This window comes from Rutidosis leptorrhynchoides, chromosome 1 (assembly GCF_046630445.1).
Source record: "Rutidosis leptorrhynchoides isolate AG116_Rl617_1_P2 chromosome 1, CSIRO_AGI_Rlap_v1, whole genome shotgun sequence".
In the NCBI taxonomy this organism is placed as follows: Eukaryota; Viridiplantae; Streptophyta; class Magnoliopsida; order Asterales; family Asteraceae; genus Rutidosis; species Rutidosis leptorrhynchoides.
In genome coordinates, this window is record NC_092333.1 from 196606134 (window position 1) to 196617846 (window position 11713).

Here is an 11713-nt window from a genome sequence, read left to right on the forward strand (position 1 = left end):
AAGAGATAGATGCTTAATCATATGTTAGACGACATGAGTTCATAAGCCTACAGTATCTCTAGCAAAAGACCAATACATAAATAATTAACTTGGTAAAATTGCTATGCGGCTGCACCACGGTCGACCGTGAGTCTGACTGTGGATGCCCTGTACAAACGATTGCAACTTTTCTAAAACTGTCAAGCTACGACCAACATCACGGCCGACCGCAGTTCGACCTCTGTTACCAAATTTATCCACTTTAAGTTTGACCACTTTGAGGCATCTATAATTTACAAAACCTTTTTAAACATACTTATAATAGTTTCCTTCTTTAATTTCAAAAGAGTTTTGCACCAAAAGATGTTAATTTTTACTAATCACACCTATTGACATCTTAATGACATTTTAAGCTCAAATAAGGTTAAACACAAAAGTGTTTTATTTGTTTACTTGTTACAAAATGTCATTAAAATACATACTAATGATGGTCACTAGAAGTCCCAACAAAAGAGATGCTCTCCCATGATTCTTATGTATTATTTTTATGTATGTATTATTGTGAACTAGTAAGTTGTTGTAATCTCTAAGTAAGTTCCAACTAGATTCAACCTAGTTCATTTGAGATGTAACAATGTTCCAAAGGGCAATAAACTTCCATTAGCAAAATGACAAGTAATTAAGAAAGGTTGATGAAGTTTTGGAAGATAATGCTTTGTTAAGAGACAAAATTCTGCAATTACCCTATTAAGTAATCAATGACAAATGGTCAAAGCTAGAAGATTTTTTCTTTTATGGACATGTTAACTTCCACACTTATGTCCAAAACAAAAAGGGTAATGGGGATGATTTCAGAGATAATTGGCTTTTAGTTGCAGCTATTCAACAAGGGAAAATGACAATTTTTAAAGGACAAAAACGGCTATAAGAATCAGATGTCAGGGGTACACAGTCGAACCACGGTCGACCGTGCAGTGAGCTGTACAGCTTCCAGGCAGATTTCTCTTTCCTATAAAAGCCAAGCTTTGAAGCATTTGAAAACTTACCTCTTGCACTCATATTTTCTTATACTTTCTGATATCATTCTTATAATTCATTGTAATCTTTTAGAGTGATTCTAGCAAGAGTATTTGTAAGCTTAAGTTGTAAGTTTACTTGTAAACTATCTTCTTAAAGGGATCTAGAAGGTAGTTGTGTTTTCACTAGGATAGTGCATTAAGATCTTGTGGTAAGAGCTTTAGGTGTTTGTGAAGACTTCCAAGGGACGTAAGGGTTCACAAGTTGCGGCTTATCGAAGTGTTATATCCGGACATTCCACCGAGTTTGGAGTATCATAGTGAATAAAAATCTCAATTCGTAGAATTGGGGAGTGGATTAAGGAAGATTAGTTAACATCTTCCCGAACCACTATATATCGTTGTGTTTGTTCTCTCTTCCTTTATCTCTTTGATTACATATACATATACTTATTTTTTATACGTATTGTTCGAGAACAAACATTTCAAGTCACACTATATCAAGTTCAAGTTCAAGAAAATGCAAAGAAATTTCTAAAAATCGACTAAGTAACTATTCACCCCCTTTAGTTACTTACAATTGGTATCAAAGCGGTTGCTCTAAACGTTTTGTCAAAAATTACTAATTTGAAATTAAGACTAATTTTTGCAAATCTTAGAGTTTAAGATCATGGAACAAAAATTTGAGAACTTGAACTATAGTGAAGGATGCTTCATGCAAAGGCCTCCACTTCTCGAAAGTGAAGGATTTTGCTATTGGAAGCATCGATTTGAAACGTATGTCCGCTCCAAAGATATAGACTATTGGAACATTATTACTAAAGGTGATTATGTTCCATTTAAGTTTGGTGATGATAGAAAAACTAAAATATTCATACCCGAGGAAGAGTGGACTAAGGAACACAAAGTAGATGTAGGCAAAAACTATGAAGCTAAAATGACCATTTTTAATGCTTTGCCTAGGAAAAAATATGAGTGAGTTTTTATGATGGGTAGTGCTAAAAAAATTTGGGATAGTATCATGGTTACTCATCATGGATATCCACAAGTAATAGAAAATAAAGTAGAATTGCTTATAACTAAATATGAACAATTTGCCATTGAAGATTATGAAAAAAATAGATAGAGCCTATACTAGATTTAACAATATTTGTTCAAGTTTGAAAGCTCTAGGTACAATCTATACGGATAAGCAATATGTTCGAAAATTCTTAAGAGCTCTACCATCACAAGTCGGACAAACCGACAATGAGGCACTTTCAATTACATTTGAGTTTAATGTTGACAACTTTGTTAAATTATGTTCTTAAGTAGTAAAGTAAGTAATAACAACACAATTCTAAAGGAAGAAAATAACTTGCTTAGATTAGAAATCTTACAACTTAAAGAAAGAATCTCCAACTCACAAGAATGTCTCACATGTGACAACTTAAAACATGAAAACCTTGTTTCGAAAAAAGCTAACAAACTACTTGAAAATAAAATTAAATTTTCAAAATTTGATGGAAGTAGTAAAGTGCTAAAAAATATTTTATGTGTTCAAAAACCAAAAGATAACAAACAAGGGTTAGGATATAAGGAGAATAGTCTTGAGGTAGAATCATCCAAACATAAGCCGGTAGTGTTTGTTAAACCCCAAGAAAAACCTAAAGTAGTGGAAATACTAAAATCAAAGACTACCATGATTAATCAAGTTAAAACAAGTAGGAAAGAAATCAAGTCACTTGTGAAAAATCCTTCAAGAAGAATGAATAATCAAAACATTAGGACAAGTAAGGTCGAAACTAAAAGATTTCTCAAAAAGAACAACAATGTCAATATTGTGAAAAGATGGGTTAGATTAGGAGTCTTTGATGCTAATCATCCCGGACCCAACAAACATTGGGTACCAAAGTTATTGATTGATTAAATATAGGTTTGTCTCAATGGTGTTGTACAAAATGAAGATTGGATAATTGATAGTGGATGTATGACACACATGACGGGCAACAAAGAGTTCTTCACAAAGTATACGGAGCACAATGGAGGTGATGTAATCTTTGGTGGCGATGTGAGAGGAAAAATCTTCGGTAAATGTAACATTACTAATCAAAAGATTACACTTGATAATGTGTTACACATTAAAAACCTAAGCTTTAACTTGCTAAGTGTAGGAAGAATATGTGATAAAGGATATAACATGACATTTACTAAAAATTCCTCACACATAATAAAAGATGGTAAAAGTGTCATAAATGGAATTAGGAAGAAAGGCCTTTATACATGTAAACTAGATGACTTCAAACATGTAGATATTTATCTAACCTCTATACATGATACTACTACTTTGTGGCATAGAAGACTAGGGCATGCTAATATGAAATTAATTCATAACATATCTTCAAAAGACATAGTTAGAGATTTGCCTAAATTGAAATATGAAAGTCATTTTTGTGATGCATGCAAAGTAGGAAAACAAGTTCATGCAAGTCGTAAGCCTAAGAATTTTATCTCTACTAAAAAATGTCTAGAACTTTTACACATGGATTTATTTGGGCCATCGGCCTTTCAAAGTTATGGAGGAAATTTTTATACTTTAGTAATAGTAGATGACTTCTCAAGATATACATGGACACTATTTCTAAAGCATAAAAATGAAGCGTGTGAAAGATTTATAATTTTTGCTATAAAAATACAAAATTTGCTTGGTTGTACTGTAGTAATAATAAGAATGGATTATGGTAGAGTATTTGATAATGATGCTCAATTTGGAGTCTTTTGTGATTTAAATGGTATTTCTCATAATTTATTGGCTCCTCGCACACCTCAATCTAATGGGGTTGTTGAAAGGAAAAAATCGAACCCTTCAAGAAATGAGTCGAACAATGTTAAATGAACAATCTATACCCCAAATTTTTTGGAGTGAAGTCGTTGCCACCTCCACCTACTTTCAAAATAGAGTATTAATTAGGCCATCAATGGATAAAACACCCTATGAAGTCTTTAATAGTAGAAAACCAACCGTAAGTCATCTTAGAGTATTCGGGTGCAAATGCTTCATCTTAAACAAAAAGGAATATCTTACAAAGTTTGAACCCAAAGCTTACGAGGGAGTGTTCTTAGATTATTCGTTAGAAAGTAAGGCATATAGGGTTCTAAATAAATACACCATTGTCATAGAAGAATCCCTAGATGTCACATTCAATTAAAATTCTCCTCCACCTAAGACTGAACCTTTAGAAGATGATGATGTGATAGAACAAGATGTTATAAAAATAATGCCAACTCAACTTGAGTCCAATGAAATAAATGAGGTTGCATCTCATTTAAAACCAAGTAAGGATAACTTAGCATCCTCGTTCGATCTTAAACAGGTTAGGGATCATCCTATAGAACAAGTCATAGAAGATATCAATACTAGAACCACTAGGTCTCATGCATTCAACCTAATTGCCAACTATGCTTTCATCTCCCAAATAGAACCCAAAAACATTAAGGAAGCCCTATTAGATGAAATTTAGGTAGAAGCAATGCAAGAGGAATTAAATCAATTCCAAAGGAGTGATGTATAATATTTGGTTCCTTTACCTAGTGAGAGCAATATCATAGGTACCAAATGGGTTTATAGAAACAAACTAGATGAAGATGGCAATGTAGTTAGAAATAAAACTAGACTAGTTGCACAAAGATATATCCAACAAGAGGAAATTGATTATGATGAAACATTTGCCCCCGTCGCTAGGCTAGAGTCTATAAGAATACTTCTAGCATATGCATGTGCCAATAACTTCAAACTTTATCAAATGATGTTAAAAGTGCTTTTCTAAATGGTGTCATAAATGAAGAAGTATATGTGTCACAACCTTCGGGGTTTGAAGATTTTGAAAAACCATATCATGTTTTAAAACTTAAAAAGCTCTTTATGGACTTAAACAAGCTCCTAGAGCATGGTATGAAAAACTTAGAACCTTTTTAATCAATCATGGGTATGAAATGGGAAAAATTGATAATACACTCTTTATTAAATGGCATGAAAAGGATTTAGTTATAGTTCAAATATATGTTGATGATATTTTATTTGGTTATACTAACGAATCTCTTAGCAATGAGTTTTCTAAGTTAATGCATAATGAGTGAATCAAGTTCTTTCTGGGACTTCAAATCAAACAACTAGAATATGGAATGTTCATCAATCAACAAAAGTACATTCATGAAATGATCAAAAAGTTTGGAATGGAGAACTCAAAACCAATGGCGACTCCTATGGCAAGTAATGTGAAACTTACTTTAGAAGGAGAAGGAGAACCGTTCGATAGCACTAAATATAGGGGAGTGATTGGATCCCTTCTATATTTAACGGAAAGTTGGCCTGATATCATGTTTAGTGTGTGCTTGTGTGCAAGATTTCAAGAAAATCCAAAGACATCACACATTGAGGCGGTCAAAAGGATCTTTAGATACTTAAAGGGGACAATGCATTTTGGGTTATGGTATCCAAAATTCACCGGGGTTGATATTATGTGCTTTGCGGATTCCGATCACGGAGGATCAATGATTGATAGAAAGAGCACAAGTGGATTATGCGCGTTCGTGGGTCTTTGCTTAACATCATGGTTCTCAAAGAAGCAAACGTCCATTGCATTGTCTACCACTGAAGCTGAATATGTAGCTATGGGAAGAGCATGCGCACAAGTGTTATGGATGAAGCAAACCTTCTTTGATTACAGTATCATCTCATCTGAAATAACCATATGCTGTGATAATAAAAGTGATATAGACCTATCTAAAAATCAAATATTACACTCTAGGACTAAACACATAGACATTAGGCACCATTTCCTTCGTGACCACGTCCAAAATGGTAATATTGTGATACATAAGGTAGAATCTGCTGAAAACATAGCTGACATATTCACTAAGCCCCTTAAAAAGGAGACCTTTAACTTGCTTAGGAATGGGTTGGGAATGATGGAACATACTTCGTAAAATCTCCTACAGATCACGCACGGTCGAACGTCGGTCGACAGTGTAGGCAACCGCCTGGCATCTGACGATTTCCTTTGTCTTTTATGTACTCTCTTTAATATCTAAACAACTTTTCCATCAACCACATCTCTTCTTTAAACCCCAACCACTGGATCTCTAGATTTTCTTTTGTCCTATTTTCAAGTACTCTTTAAAAGTGGTCCAAACTCTTTCAATTTTCTTCAAGGTAAGTATCCAAAACTAATTTTTAATTTTGCCTATACTTGTTTAAGTATGTAAGAGTCTTTCTAAACTAATAGGAACACTTATTTTCTAGCATGAATTCCTCCAATTATGTGAGTAAAAATTGTTGTGAAAAGCATTACTTATCATATGTGCCATAATAGTGGTTTCTGGCATAAATCGCATATATGTTTTAAGCTTTTAAACCCACTCATGTACACACATATGTTTGAGTAAATCATTTTGATACTTGTAAATCTCATGACTAGTATCTATACTTGGCAAACATAAAGCAAAATGATGAAACTTGTCTAAATTTTCAAAAGTAATGGCACAATTTACTTTCAATTTTTTTAATGACTCTAGACAAGGACTAATCTACACATGTTTAACATATAGTTTTTCAAAAATTATAATAAACTTGAACATTTTGCTGAAAATGTGGCTTTTCTAGGAAATGACCAATACGCGAAATCGATGTATTACAAACAATAGGAAACACATGGAAACTAGAAAACTTCATGAAGAGCGTGTGGTTCATCATACCAAATTTCCCGAACTAACTCAACTTTTCACTCAAAACAATTGCTTTTCATTCCTTGAGTTTGATGAGGTCATTTACCCAACGTTGATTAGAGAATTTTATGCTCATCTTGACCTTTCAAATCCCGACCAAGTTGCATTTAGACTTTTCAATACACCATACACTTGGTCTCTTGAACAATTCGCAACCGTTATGGCTATTCTTTCCAATGTGCGGTCCTTCTATACTCATTCTACCGATCTAAGATCACTTAACCCCACATTTTTGTTACAACCTATCTTAGATCTCATTACCATTCCTGGAGTACAACGAAACCTCAACCAACAACTTTGATTTCAAGATGATGAAATACGCCATGATCTTCAAATCCTATTAAACATCATTCGCAACAATGTCTATTGTAGGGAACCTACCGCCACTCACGTTTCAGGAACCGAAGTTGTTATCATGTGGTCTCTTCTTACTCATGAGCCCATAAATCTCGCTTATCTCACGACTCAACGAATGGGTTACCTTCGAGAGCTAGGAAATCGCTGTCACGACCCGGGAAATTTCGACTAATTTTAAATCAAACTCTCGATACGATATTGTATTTTTGACACAATAAGCAAAGTCTGTTAGGTTGAATCTCAAAATAATTTTGAACTATTTTCATATATGTAATTACCCTTCGACTATTTCTGATGATTCGCGAACAACAATATATAAATAGATATGTATATATATGCCAACCTTGACTACCTTAGAATATTTACAGTCAAATAATTGAGATGAGACATAGTGATTAAATCAGACTCCATGTTAAATCTTGGTAACTATTAAGTTAAAGTGCGATGATTTTTTTCTCTAAATGTTCTTCTTGAGAATTATATATAATAATAATTTAAATTATATATGAAAAGTTGAACTGTTCAAAATAAATAGTTTTTATCCAGGTAAGAAATAAATTTAATCAACTATCAATTGTTTAGAGACATCGATCATGTTTAATTATGTATTATTAGTTTACGTAACTAAAACTAAAAGGCTATTATTACAATCAACTGTGATATTCTCAAAAAGACCACAATAGTATAGTTCGAAGATATGGATATGTATATGATTAGAAGTAATAATATATGTCTATGTTGATGACTCATCAATCACACAAGGCACTCTATATTTTGGTTGTTACTTGCTACCGACACTTTCCAATATGAACATATTAACTTAACTGTGACTAATTGATAAATTGAATCATATTACTATTAAACTTTTGAATTCATTTATTAACTTTATCAACTTTATATTATTATATGTATATACTTGTACGAGAGTTAACACCAAACATCATCATTCTTCTTATTTTTTTTCTGCACAATGAATCTTCAATCCCCACTACCTATCTTATTCTTATCTATCTATTATATCTTATCTATCTATTATCTATATTATATATACATATACATAAGCAACTAAACTTAGACACAGCATTAACCCATTTCTATTCTTCCTTTTTCTCTTTCGTGACTACTCAAACCAAACCAACTCCAACGAACCATCGCCACTTCCATCCGTCACCATGAACACCCATCAATCCACCACACCGCCACCTTATCATCCTCCATCATCACCACAACGAACCATCATGTGTTTCGTTTATGTTACTTAATCACCACCATCGTTTATCACCACAACCAACAACCATCGAAGACCACCCTCAACAGCTGGCCTTCCACTACCGGAGAACCACCATAACCCATCTCTCTCTATATCCCTCTCTCTCTAAAACTTTATTCGTGAAGCACACCATGAATCACCTAATCTTCGACTCACCCAAAACCTCTAACCACCCATCTCCTGCTGTCCATCGTGAAGACCACCATCACTCGCCACCACCATCAAGAACAACCATCCCTCTCACTACCTCTCCATTTTCTCCTTTTTGTTTTCTTTTCGGGAACCATCATCAACAACTAAACCACCGGTTCATCACCACCTTCATAATTTTTGTGAACTTATCTTCCATCACTGCCACTATCGATCTCCACCCTTCGACCCATCGAAAAACCATCACTAGATCACCACGAAATCTTCTTCTATTATTGATCCGATCACCACCACTTTTTCTCATCAGCTTTCTCACTCTTCTCCCTTATTCTTCTTCTTCTTGAATCAAACCACCTGCAACCATCGCCTTGTAAACTCTTGTTTATTTCTGTTTAAATTTTCTATTGCTGCTGCTACTCTTTATCTGTTTCAAATTCGAACCAAACAAAACACCATCACTTTATTCTTTTGCTGAATGATGATAACGATACATGTTAAGCGTATTGTAATGATTATGAAGTTGAGGAAGTAGTCGTTAATGGCTAATGCAACTTGCTTCCTCTTATTATATTTTAATTATTAAAACCAAAACCCTTCTTAACGATAATGGACTCTTGGTGGGGTCTGTTTGTGAAAAGAATCATACATTATTTTAGTAAGGAACCGATTGGTATCCAGCTGTTATTTCTTTTTGGGACAATATTACCCAACATTTAAATATATGATACAAATTGGGCTGTCGTTATATATTCTCATGGACCATGATCTTTCTATTAAGCTATGATCCGATTTCCATTTTTGGGCCGTGACCCAACTCTTTGTTCTTGGACTGCTAGGATGAATAAACCGAATGATGATGACAAATTAAGATAATGATGATGATAGTTTGATAAATAGTAACGATGATATGAAATTGTTAACGAGAAGAGGGTAAGCGAGTATGATTATGATAATTGGAAACGAGCGATGGTGATGAAAATAAAAGATGACGAAGATCGATGTTAATAAGGATTATGATGATACAAGTATAAGATGTATGATGATGATATTATGAACATAAAATGATGATGAGGTTGATGATGATATTATAAATGAAGTTAGATAATAATGAGGTGATTAACGTGAAAGATGAAAATGATAAAACATGGGTTAGATAAAGAATTAAATCAGAAAAGCAACATACGGATCGTTGGTTAAGGATGTTATCGGGATGTCGCGGGTTTAAACCCAGACTTGGGCATTTTTTTAAGGCTATTTCTTTGAGGTTCATGAATCCGAAGCCAATCCTACACTTGTTCAGTACCGTCATGTGAAAAATTACTACGAATTACAGTATTGTGAGTTTCATTTGCTCCCTTTTATATATATTTTTGGGACTGAGAATACATGCACTGTTTTTATAAATGTTTTACGAAATAGGCACAAGTACTAAAACTAATTCTACATAGGTTTAAACCAGAAATATATCCTTAGCTTGGTAACATTAAACTACTTGTCTATGTACGGTAGGCGCGAATCCTAAAGATAGATCTATTGGGCTTGACAAACCCCATCCTGACTATGGGATGCTTTAGTACTTCGAGGTTATTTTAAATACACCTGATCTGGTGTACTTGAGAGGGTAAAACATGAACGTTAAGGCTTGTTACCGGGTGCCTACAACTTATAGAATACTTTTATACACTTTCGAGTGTACATATATTTATAAACGGAAATCTTGTGGTCTATTAATATAATGAAATGATTGTTATGGTAAACCTATGAACTCACCAACCTTTTGGTTGACACTTTAATGCATGTTTATTCTCAGGTTTGAAAGAAATATTTCGCTGTGCATTTGCTCATATTACATGGAGTTGTTCATGGCATATAGAAGTTAGAACCTCGCAATGGGACCAACTGTTGAAGACTTCGTCCAGATGGATTAGGACGGGTCACTACAGGTGGTATCAGAGCGGTGGTCTTAGCGAACCAGGTCTTGCATTAGTGTGTCTAACTATTAGTTGATTAGATGCATTAGTGAGTCTGGACTTCGACCTAGTAGTTGTTAGGTTATATTAATAAGTCTGGACTTGAACCTGGTCTACATGTCAAAAGTCTTTGCTTACCACCATTTGTCGAAAAATATCTACTTATCATTTTCAGTCTTGACACGTCTTATTGCAATTATTGCATAGATGGTGTACAGACAAATTCATATACTATCACATTAAATCTTGTCTGACACGTTTCCTTAATTTCCTCCGTAATCTACGGGATCTTCTGTACTATATTTAGGTATTCTATGTAATTATAATATCATCCGATATCCAAAAATCATCTCATATCAAAAATCCTTTATCTAACCGTACAAGACGGAACTCGCAACTAGTTCAAATTCCTTAGATTCCCACAGCTATTTCGATATGGATTTCGATTCAAGCTCCGAAGACAGTGTAACCGGAATGGATCAACCAGTTAGTCATCACCAATTCTAGATGAATTGGGGATGGGTTCGTAGCCTACTTAATCATTGGAGGCATGAAGAAGGTGATCCTTTCCACCAACCAAATTCACCTCTCAGTGAAGAACCTAAAGCACTTACCGGCGAACCTGTCCGAAACACCATTTTCTCTCTCATTTCTCGAGTATCTCGTCACGATCATATACTATACCAAATTCTAGATCTTATTTATCCACTCGTTCGAACCGACAGTCACCCCGGTATAATAGAAGAAGTCAACGAGCTTCGCGCTTGGGTAGTGGCTTTAGAGAATATGATGCGAAGGTTACAAACACCAGCAGCAGCACCAGCAGCATAACCAGTACCACCATCAACAACATCAACATCTGCATCCCACACCTCAATATCAAAATCTTTACCACAAACATCAACATCATACGCACCATATATACCAAGGAGTACCAACAACAATGAAAGATGAAGTATTGATCCATAACTTCATTGATATTCTGCGAAGAATATGTGGTTCCTAATAGTTTTAGAGATTACATATTCTAGCTCAAACCGAAAATCATATGAGCTTAATATCATATTAACTCATTAAATTCATGATTATATCTGAAGAAAATATATATGTATATATGTTTTCATAAAGATTGTAATTAAAAATTCTTTTGTACAAACTGTTAACGGTGAAAATATTTGAACGGGTAGGTAATACCCGAGGAATATTTA